Here is an 11,764-nt window from a genome sequence, read left to right as displayed (position 1 = left end):
AGGCTGGAAGTTCAAGATCAGGGTGCTGGCAGTTTGGGTTTCTCCTAAGGCCTCTCTTCTGGCCTTACCGGCCATCTTCTTTCTGTGTCCTCACATGGCCTTTCCTCTGTGTGCACATCCCTGGTCTCTTCACATGTAAAAGATGCACAGCACAAGGTATAAGGGAAGGCCTTTCCTGGCTGCCACCCTCCAGGAACCTCCACATGTTCAGATACCTGGAAGCTCCAAAAAAATTCATTTTTTTTTTCCTTGAGACAGGGTCTTGCTGTGTCACCCAGGCTGGAGTGTAGTGGCTTGATCATGGCTCACTGCAACCTCCACTGCCTGGGCTCAAACTATTCTCCGTCCTCAGCCTCCTGATTACAGGGATTACAGGGTGCATGCCATCATGCCTGGCTAATTTTTGTATTTTTTCTTTTGGTAGAGATGGAGTCTCACTATGTTGCCCAGGATGGTCTCAAACTCCTGACCTCAAGTGACCAGCCCACCTTGTCTTCCCAAAGTGTTGTAATTATAGGCATGAGCCACCACACCTGGCTGAAAATTACTCTTATAAAGAAGAGAGTCCAGGCACAGTGGCTCATGAGGTGGACAGATCCATTGATCTCAGGAGTTTAAGACCAGCCTGGGCAACATGGCAAAACCCTGTCTCTACAAAAAATACAAAAATTAGCCAGGCACTGGTGGCTTGGATCTGTAGTCCCACCAACTCAGGAGGCTGAGGTGAGAGGATCACTTAGGTTGGGTAAGTTGAGGCTGCAGTGAGCCATGATCCTGATGGCACCACTGCACTCCAGCCTGGCAACACAGCAAGACCTTGTCTCAAAAAAAAAAAACCACACAAGAAACAAAAAACAAACAAACAAACAAACAAACAAAAACAAAAAAAGCCTGGCACGGTGGCTCACGCCTATAATCCCAGCACTTCGGGAGGCCGAGGTGGGCGGATCATGAGGTCAGGAGATGGAGACCATCTTAGCTAACATGGTGAAACCCTGTCTCTACTAAAAATACAAAAAAATTAGCTGGGCGCAGTGGCACGCACCTGTAGTCTCAGCTACTTCGGAGGCTGAGGCAGAAGAATGGTGTAACCCGGGAGGCGGAGCTGCAGCGAGTTGAGATCACGCCACTGCTCTCCAGCCTGGGGGACAGAGCAAGACTCCATCTCAAAAGAGAGAGAGAGAGAGAGAGAGAGCACTGTACACCTGGAACACAACCTGAAGGGATTATATTTTAATATTTTGTAATCTATAGTGGTTTCCTTATCAGCAATGCCAAACTAAAGAGCTCCCTTCTTTGTAAACGATAGAGAGATTAAAATTTTTTAAACATTAAACCATAAGAGAGTGGACAGTATAAATTTGAAATTATGCACCATAATGTAGTTCTGTGTATAGCAATGGGGTAAGGCTGGGTGCTGTGGCTCATGCTTGTAATCCCAGCACTTTGGGAGGTGGAGGAGGGTGGATCACTTCAGGTCAGGATTCGAGACCAACCTAACCAACATGGTGAAACCTTGTCTCCATTGAAAATACAAAAAAAAAAAAAAGAAAGAAAATTAGCTGGGCGTGGTGGCTCACGCTTGTAATCCCAGCTACTCAGGAGGCTGAGGCAGGAGAGTCGCTTGAACCCGGGAAGTGGAGGTTGCAGTGAGCAAAGATTGCGCCACCACACTCCAATCTGGGTGACAGAGGAAGACTCCATCTCAAAAAAAAAAAAAAAAAAAAAAAAAAAATGAGGCAGCTAGCTGGGTGCTGTAGCTCAGGTCTGTAACCCTAACACTTTGGGAGACAGAGTGGGGAGGATCACTTGAGTCCAGGAGTTTGAGACCAGCCTGGGTAATAGAGTAAGACCCCAGTCTCTACAAAAAAATTAAAAAAATAGCCAGGCTTGGTGGCATGTGCCGGTTCTCTCTGTTACTGGGGAGGCTGAAGTAAGATGATCACTTGAACCCAGGGAGTTGAGGCACTGCAGTGAGCCATGATCCCACCTCTGGGCAGCAGAGCAAGACCCCATCTCAAAAAAAAGGAAAAAAAAAGAGAGAGGCCTGTGGATCTCATCGAAGATGGCAGCGCGATCTGTGTCCGGCATCATCAGAAAAGTCTTCACGTGGACAGTCTCAGGGGCACCACGCAGAGAATTTTGGTCTCAATCCAGAAAAGAGAAAGAGCCAGTGGTTGCTGAGACAGTAGAAGAGGTGAAAAAGGAACCTGTCCCCAGTGTGTCTACCCTCACGAAGCCGAACACACACACCACCTGAAGATCTCCAGAGTCATTTAGAATCTTACGTTAAAGAAGTTTTTGGTTCATCTCTTCCTAGTAATTGGCAAGACATCTCACTGGAAGATGGTCGTCTACAGTTCAATCTCTTGGCACATTTAGCTGATGACTTGGGTCATGTAGTCCCTAACTCCAGACTCCACCAGATGTGCAGGGTTAGAGATGTTCTTGATTTTCTAGAATGTCCCTATTCAAGATAGATCTAAATTTGATTAACTCAGTGCCAGTAATCCACCCCCTAATTTGAAAATCATTTGGAGTTACTAAGCAATTTGGAAGAGAAACACATTGAAATCATTTATTTCCCCTGAGCAAGGGGGCTGCTTATTAGACCTTTTGATACTTCACCATGTGAAATACTACCAGAACTGGTCTCTAAACCCACTTTTTCTATAGAGGAATGTGTCATCTCTTTTTTTCTCATATTATGAATGGACAAATAACAGGACTTTCTATTTTCATATTTGCTGAAACCCTTTTTTTTTTTTTTTGAGACACAGTCTTGCTCTGTCGCCCAGGCTGGAGTGCAGTGGCGCAATCTCAGCTTACTGCAACCTTTGCCCCTCGGATTCATGTCATTCTCCCACATCAGCCTCACGAGTAGCTGGGACTACAAGCGCCCACCACCACACGCAGCTAATTTTATTTTTGTATTTTTAGTAGAGACGGGGTTTCACCGTGTTAGCCAGGATGGTCTCGCTTTCCTGACCTCGTGATCCGCCTGCCTCGGCCTCCCAAAGTGCTGGGATTACAGGCGTGAGCCATTGCGCCCAGCCTGCTGAACCATTTTTTAAATGAAATTAGACCATTACTAATTTATGAAAAATTTTGAGAGGATACTGTCATTAACTTGGGTTTAAGACAGGAGGACATTGCAAGTTCATACCCTTCATAGGCATAAAGTAGTAGTTGCAAGAAAATATTTTTATCCTGTTAGGACTCATATCTAAGATAGTTATTATACATTGCACATATACAAATAAGCTTGTGTTAGATAGATACCTATAAAAGTGTGTTGTGTATTACTGACCGTCCCAGATTAATTTCTTTGGAATTAAAGTAGATTTGTTAAAGTGAAAAAAAAGAAAGAAAAAAAAAGAAAAAAGAATAAGGTAGAAAATGTATCTCTCAAAAATACTTTATATTTAAATTTGTATTTATTTATTTATTTATTTATTTTAGAGACAGGGTCTTGCTCTGTCTCCCAGGCTGGAGTGTAGTGGTACCATTTTAGCTCACTGCAGCCTCAAGCTCCTGGGTGATCCACCCACCTCATTCTCCTGCCCTAGCCTCCCAAGTAGCTGGGTCTACAGGCAGGAGCCACTGTGTCTAGCCTATTCATATTTTTGTTTTAAATTATGTTGAAGATTTTCTTAAACTTCAAGCTTCAAAATGTATTAACTAAGTTTTTATTACTGAAAAGTATACTAACCTTCATTTAATAATATGAATTACAGAGTTTGAAATGTAAGTTTTTCTGATTATGCATTAATACCATTAGAACCTGTACGCTAAATATTAACTGACCTATCAAATGTATAATTTTCAAACCTTGCTAATTTTTTAAAAAACAACTTGTTTCTTGTCTGTTGCAATAATATTGCAAACAAAGAGATTATACTTTGACAAAATTGCTAACTGAATTCTATGGTGCTTGGTAATAATGTCTCATTTATGTAGTACAAAGTTGATAAGAATAAGGGTATTCTTGGCCACCGATTGCTATTTTCATGAAATAGAATGCAGAAGAAGTTAACAGCAAACAAAAACTGACTCGTGATTTTATCAAAGTTATTTCATGTATCCTCTTGGAAAGAAAGGAGTAGAACAGAATAATCTTGATATTTTAAAATGGCAGGGAACACTGAATTTAACTACACTTAAAATATTTCAGTAGGATTTCTTCCTTCCTCCTCCACAGGAATTAACAATATATATTTCTCACAGATTTCTGTTAACTACTTCTATTATCTAAATGTCTACCCATATGACTAAGTGAATGATTCATATCACTGAAGTATTTCATAGGGTTTTATAATGATATTTCAGGGGAAAACATCATTTTAACTTCCAGCAGAAAATTTTCTGGCAATTATGCTTAATATACAAGAAAGTAAGAGTTTCATGAGTGAAATGGTTTAAGAAAAGAGATTTTTAGAATTCTTTTGGCAGGGTATGGTGGCTCACACCTGTAATCCCAGCACTTTGAGAGGCCAAGGTGGGGGGATAGCTTGAGTCCAGGAGTTCCAGACCAGCCTGGACAACATGGTGAAACACCATCTCTACAAAAAACACAAAAACTAGCCAGGCATGCTGACTCGAGCCTATAGTTCCAGCTACTCAGGAGACCGAGGTGGGAGGATCACTTGAGCCCTGGAGGTTGAGGCTGCAGTGAGCAATGATCATGCCACTGTACTCCAGCCTAGGCGACAGAGTGAGAGACCATGTTTCAAAATATATATATATACTTTTGCAACTTTAATAAATGTGTATATGAAATTGCTTTTTCTTTTTTCACAAAAAGATTGGCATCTATTCATTGCCTATTTTGTAAAGAATTGTAAGACATTCTAGAGATTTAAACCACTTAAAAGAAAGATCGTGAATGAGACATTTATGTACATTTGCAAGAACTACTAGCATACAACCAAGAAGGAGAGCCCTCAAAAACCACCGAGTCACAAGTACCATGCCCTCTAAGGTCAGACATGTCCGGGGGCCAGCTATACTCCAACCAATATAGTTGCTCAGAATTCCACTGCTCAGAGGGACACTGTGCTTGGGGTTTAATGCTTTGGGGGCACTGTCTTTAAATTCTTTTTTGTTTTGGACAGAGTCTCACTCTGTTGCCCAGGCTCATGTGCAGTGGCTGATCTCAGCTCACTGCAAGCTCTGCCTCCCAGGTTCAAGTGATTCTCCTGCCTCAGCCTCCCGAGTAGCTGGGATTACAGGCATGGACCACCACGCCCGGTTAATTTTTGTATTTTTAGTCGAGATGGGGTTTCACCATGTTGGCCAGGCTGGTCTCAAACTCCTGACCTCATGATCCGCTCACCTTGGCCTCCCAAAGTGCTGGGATTACGGGTGTGAGCCACAGTGCCCAGCTGGCTTTAAATTCTTAAATAATTTCATTTTTGAATTTGTGTTTTGTAAGTGGAGTCCAATGGGACCATGGAGCATGCTTGGAGCCCACCTCCATGCCTCCCCCTACAGGTTCTCAGTGACTAGGTGCCTGCCCCTTGGTACCCTGACCCCCACCCAGCCTTCCTCTCTCCAACTCTGCTCACTACTACAACCACTATTGCCTCCTGCCCTGAGCAGTAATTGGATTACGTTGGCAGGAGAGTGGAGAGGAGGCTCACTTTTCCCTGTGGTTGCCCTCAGCCTCCAGTGGGAATCTGGGAACAGGATGGAGGGGTCCCACAAGCAGTCTGTTTTGGAGTATTTTCAGGAAAGGCAAGGAAACATCTACTTCGGGCTGGCAGCACCACAGCATGTTCAACAGGTGGCTGGCAGGGCTCTCTACACCACCCCAGTCAGTAAGGTGTCCCAGAGCAGGATATTTCAGTTCCTTGGGATCGCATACACCAAAGGTTGAAAAGGCAGGGCCATAAGAAGAGGAGATTTCCTCCTCCACTAGGTCTCACAAATTATATAGCCAGTAGTGATTGTGCCTCTTACAATAAAAATGAACTCAAAAACCTTTATAAACATCATAACATGGACTGTGGGACATCTTTCAAGTGTTTTATTTGAAGGCTGGGCATGGAAATGCGGTAAAAGGAAGTGAAGAGGTATCCCCGGACCGTTGCTGGATTGGGGCTCAGGCCGGAAGCTGCTTCTGGGTTATCTCTGTGCACATGCATGCCATCGCAGAGAAGGGTCTTGTGGTTCTGAGACATCCTATGATATCAGCTACTGATTAGATTGAGAAGAACCCAAGGAGGCTGGATCAGTGTTAGGGCTAACCAAGAGAGTTGGCCCAGAATGTACCAAACTTCCTAAGATCACCCTGTAAATCTTCTAGATATGAAAAAAGAGAAGCAGAACAGATTCACAGTTCTACTTCAGTCCCAAATTTCATCTTGGGTTTGAAGCCAGAAACATCTCTGATCACAGAGAGAACAAGATGACATTTACCTATGTGACATCACTGTGCTATAGAACTTCCCTATTGCTTGATTTGCATTTTCTAATATTATATAATTTCTACAGGGCACCATCCAGATAGAAATATACCACAGAGCTCAATTCTTGTAATTAGAACCTGTATTGGAAAATACAAAAACCTTGAAGAGACAGAGATAAAATTTATACACACATTAAGAAATGTTGTCATGGCAACTTTGCTTGAAGATATGTATTTTTAAATCTAAGTAAATTTGGCATTCAGAACATTTGCATCTCCCTCAAAGGTTCTGTATCAAGAATATTTTTAAAAATTGTTTTCAAATTTCTTCTGAATCTACACTTCCTTGAAAGCTTAAAAATTCCTATGAATATAATAGCAGCATAAACTTAAGCACATATTTTCAGAAGGCCCTATATGAGAAAAATCCAAAGTGAAAGGGTAAAAACGTACTTTTCTACCCCCAGAATCCCTAGGCTTCTCCCTTTAAAATGTTAAATTGTGAGCAGGCTATGCCCATATAATTTCTACAAGGTCCTTTCATGCTCTAAAAATCAATTAGCTATTAGTTGATGACCTTGCAATATATGCAACAAATTATGAAAACTGAACACACCTAGTGCTTCAATATAATTAAGCAACAATTAATACAGACCACTACAATAAATATCACCCTGTAACTTAACCAAACCAATTCTTAGCTTTGTTTCTTCTTACTTTGAAAGTTTTCCAGTATTCCTAATCAGCATCATTGTTGAAAGTATTCCTTGATGAGATAACTAGTTTAATCATCTTGCTCATACACTGAAAATAAAGTGATGAGGCCAGCCGCGGTGGCTCATGCCTATAATCCCACTTTAGGAGGCCAAGGTGGGCAGATCACAAGGTCAAGAGATGGAGACCATCCTGGCCAACATGGTGAGACCCCATCTCTACAAAAATACAAAAATTAGCTGGGGGTGGTGGCACTCACCTGTAGTCCCAGCTACTAGGGAGGCTGAGGCAGGAGAATTGCTTGAACCCAGAAGGTGGAGCTTGCAGTGAACCAAGATCACGCCACTGCACTCCAGCCTGGCAACAAAATGAGACTCTGTTTCAAAAAAAAAAGAAAAGAAAAGAAAAGAAAAGAAAAGAAAGTGTTGGGTCCATGCCTGTAATCCCAGCACTTTGGGAGGCCAAGGTGTGAGGATCACTTGAGTCCAGGGGTTTGAGACCAGCCCTGGCAACAGAGTGAGACCCCGTTTCTACAAAAAAATTAAAAAGTTAGCCAAGTGTGGAGGTGCATGCCTGTAGTCTGAACTACACAGGAAGCTGAGGTAGGAGGATTGCTTGAGCCTGGGAGGCAGAGGGTGCAGTGAGCTGAGATGGCACCACTATACTCCAACCTGGGCAACAGAGTGAGACCCTGTCACAGAAAGAAGAGAAGGAAGGAAGGAACGGACGGAGGGAGGGAGGGAAAATAAAGACTGGAAAAAAAGAAAAAGGAGAAAGAAAATACAGTGATGGTTTCACTCCCAGCAGTTCCGTGGGCTTCTTCCCCAATTACAGCTTATGACAGAAGCGTCCTGTCACCTTTGTCATGTAGTTATCTCCAAGTTCCTTCCTATGTTTCTCTCAGCCACTAACCTAAAATATCCTGAGCTATGTATTAGTTTGTCTTCACACTGCTGATAAAGACATACCCGAGACTGGGCAATTTACAAAAGAAAGAGGTTTAATGGACTTACAGTTCCATGTGGCTGGGGAGGCCTCACAATCATGGCAGAAGGTGAAAGGCACATCTCACATGGTGGCAGACAAGAGAAGAGAGCTTGTGAAGGGAAATTTCCATTTTTTTAAACCCATCAGATCTCATGAGACTTATTCACTGTCACAAGAACAGCATGGGAAAGACCCACTCCCATGATTCAATTAACTCCCACCACCCAGTCCCTCCCACAACACGTGGGAATTCAAGATGAGATTTGGGTGGGGAAACAGCCTAACCATATCATTCCATCCTTGCCCCTCCCAAATCTTATGTCCTCATATTTCAAAACGAATTATGCCTTCCCAACAGTCCTCCCAAAGTCTTAACTCATTTCAGCATTAACTCAAAAGTCCACAGTCCAAAGTCTCAACTGAGACAAGGCAAGTCCCTTCTGCTTATGAGCCTGTAAAATCAAAAGCAAGTTAGTTTCTTCCTAGATACAATGGGGGTACAGGCATTGAGTAAATACAGCCATTCCAAATGGGAGAAATTGACCAAAACAAAGGGGCTACAGGCCAGAGGCAAGTCCAAAATCCAGTGGGGTAGTAAAATCTTAAAGCTCCAAAATTATCTCCTTTGACTCCATGTCTCACATCCAAGTCATGCTGATGCAGAAAGTGGGTTCCCATGGCCTTGGGCAACTCTGCCCCTGTGGCTTTGTAGGGTACAGCCTCCTTCTCAGTGGCTTTCATGGGCTGGCATTGAGTGTCTGTGGCTTTTCCAGGTGCACAGTGCAAGCTGTTGGTGGATCTACCATGTTGGGGTCTGGAGTATGATGCCCTCTTTTCATAGCTCCACTAGGCAGTGCCCCAGTGAGGACTCTATGTGGGGGCTCTGACCCCACATTTCCCTTCGACACTGTCCTAGCAGAGGTTCTCCATGAGCACCCTGCCCCTGCAGCAAACTTCTTCCTGGACATCCAGGTGTTTCCAATACATCCTCTGAAATCTAAGCAGAGGTTATCAAACTCCAATTCTTGACTTATGTGTATTTGCAGGTTCAACACCATGTGGAAGCTGCCAAGACTTGGGGTTTGGACCCTCTGAAGCCATGGTCTGAGCTCTATGTTGGCCCCTTTCACCCATGGCTGGAGTGGCTGGGACACAGGACACCAAATCCCTGGGCTATACACAGCACAGGGACCTTGGGCCCAGGCCACAAAACCACTTTTTCCTCCTAGGCCTCTGGGCCTGTGATGGGAGGGGCTGCTGTGAAGACCTCTGACATGCCCTGGAGACATTTTCCCCACTGTCTTGGGGATTAACATTTGGCTCCTCATTACTTATGCAAATTTCTGCAGCCAGCTTGAATTTCTGCTCAGAAAATGGGATTTACTTTTCTATCGCATCGTCAGGGGCAAATTTTCCAAAGCTCTGCCTCCCTTATAAAACTGAATGCTTAACATCACCCAAGTCAACTCTTAAATGCTTTGCTGCTTAGAAACTTCTACCAGATACCCTAAATCATCTCTCTCAAGTTCAAAGTTCCACAAATCTCTAGGGCAGGGGCAAATGCCAACAGTCTCTTTGCTAAGACATAGCAAGAGTCACCTTTGCTCCAGTTCCCAACAAGTTCCTCATTTCCATCTGAGACCACCTCAGCCTGGATTTCTTTGTCCATATCATCATCAGCATTTTGGTCAAAGCCATTTAACAAGTATCTAGGGAGTTCCAAACTTTCCCACATTTTCCTGTCTTCTTCTGAGCCTTCCAAACTATTCCAACCTCTGCCTGTTACCCAGTTCCAAAGTTGCTTCCACATTTTTGGGTATCTTTTCAGCAGTGCCCCACTCTACTGGTACCAATTTAGTGTATTAGTTTGTTTTCACACTGCTGATAAAGACATACCTGAGACTGGGCAATTTACAAAATAAAGAGGTTCATTGGACTTATATGGCTGGGGAGGCCTTACAATCATGGCAGAAGGTAAGGAGGAGTTTAAGTTACATCTCATGTGGATGGAAGCAGGCAAAGAGAGAGCTTGTGCATGGAAACTCCCCGTTTTAAAACCATCAGATCTCATGAGACCCATTCACTATCACAAGAACAGCACAGGAAAGACTCGCCCCCATGATTCAGTCATCTCCCATCAGGTCCCTTCCACAACACGTGGGAATTATGGGAGCTACAAGATGAGATTTGGTGGGTGACAGAGCCAAACCATATCAAGCTGCTTCCCAACCCAGTACCCAGAGAGCTCTGGGTGCTAGAAGATTCAAGGTGGTAAAGCTCTGGGACATGAGACTGTGGGGTTCTCCCTCCTGGGGAGAAACACAGGAAAAGACAGAGATCACAGTAATAATGCCTTGTATGTTTTGTTTACTGCTATACCTCCAGTGTGTAGCATAAGATCTGGCACACATGCTCAATAAGCAACTATTGTCTGACAAATGGGTTCCATTTCTTTGGGTGGGAATGGAAAAATCAGGGCAGGGATAGGAGTCAGTGAAGCTAGAGGATACACTGGGCTCTGGCAGAAGAGAGGTGGAGGTTAAGGGAGAGAATATGGTATTCAGGTGGTTCAGTTTTAAGGCTATGGTCATTCTTAGACTAGAGAATCTCTGGACCATATATAGTTTAAGGAATTTGTCTCTAGATCATGTTGGGCAAAATGGATTCTGTTCTATAAGAGACTACTTCTATGAAATCTGGATTTTACAGGAACTGGTTTCAGAGATGTTATTGGAAAAAATAGTACCTTCATCAAATACATTTGGAACATTCAGAGTTTAGCCAAATTAAAGTAAGTTTCTTTTTTTTTTTTTTTTTTAAGACAGAGTCTCGCATTGTCACCCAGGCTGGAGTGCAGTGGCGCTATCTCGGCTCACTGCAAGCTCCGCCTCCCGGGTTCAAGCCATTCTCCTGCCTCATCCTCCTGAGTAGCTTGGACTATAGGTGTCCGCCACCATGCCCAGCTAATTTTTTTTATTTTTAGTAGAGATGGGGTTTCCCCATGTTAGCCAGGAAGATCTCGATCTCTTGACCTCATGATCTGCCCACCTCGGCCTCGCAAAGTACTGGGATTACAGGTGTGAGCCACCACGCCTGGCCTAAAGTAGGTTTCTTTACAGTAGGACTTTTCGGCTCTTCCAATATTAATGTATATTATAAATATCTGAGAAAGAATATAGTATGGAGAATCTGAGAATGAATATCAAGGACACTTCTCAGAGTATCTCACAGGATGGTGTTTCATGAGACATTGTGGGAAATAATGCTCTCACTAATCTCGTAAAAAACCCTTATCTTTGAACATTTCTTGGTTCAATGATCATCTAATGATAAGACATAGAAGGAACAGGATGGGGCTGGGTGCGGTGGCTCACACTTGTAATCCCAGCACTTTGGGAGGCTGAGGAGGGCAGATCACCTGAGGTTGGGAGTTTGAGACCAGCCTGGCCAACATGGAGAAACCCGTCTCTACTAAAAATACAAAAAATTAGCTAGGCATGGAGGCACTCACCTGTAGTTGTAGCTACTCGGGAGACTGAGGCAGGAGAATCACTTGAACCCGGGAGGTGGAGGTTGCGGTGAGCCGAGATTATACCATTGCAGTCCAGCCTGGGCAACAAAAGCAAAACTCCATCTCAAAAAAAAAAAAAAAAG

The 11,764-nt window shown here is 43.5% G+C and overlaps 1 pseudogene; it reads left to right on the top strand.

Moving 5' to 3' along the window:
• Positions 1-2,065: 2,065 nt before the first annotated feature.
• On the top strand, positions 2,066-3,293 carry LOC103217684 (large ribosomal subunit protein mL50 pseudogene; annotated as a pseudogene).
• The last annotated feature ends 8,471 nt before the right edge of the window (positions 3,294-11,764 follow it).

Source organism: Chlorocebus sabaeus, chromosome 10 (genome assembly GCF_047675955.1).
Source record: "Chlorocebus sabaeus isolate Y175 chromosome 10, mChlSab1.0.hap1, whole genome shotgun sequence".
Lineage (NCBI taxonomy): Eukaryota > Metazoa > Chordata > Mammalia > Primates > Cercopithecidae > Chlorocebus > Chlorocebus sabaeus.
The sequence above is the reverse complement of the archived record's forward strand: the minus strand, read 5'-3'. Positions and strand labels throughout refer to the sequence as shown.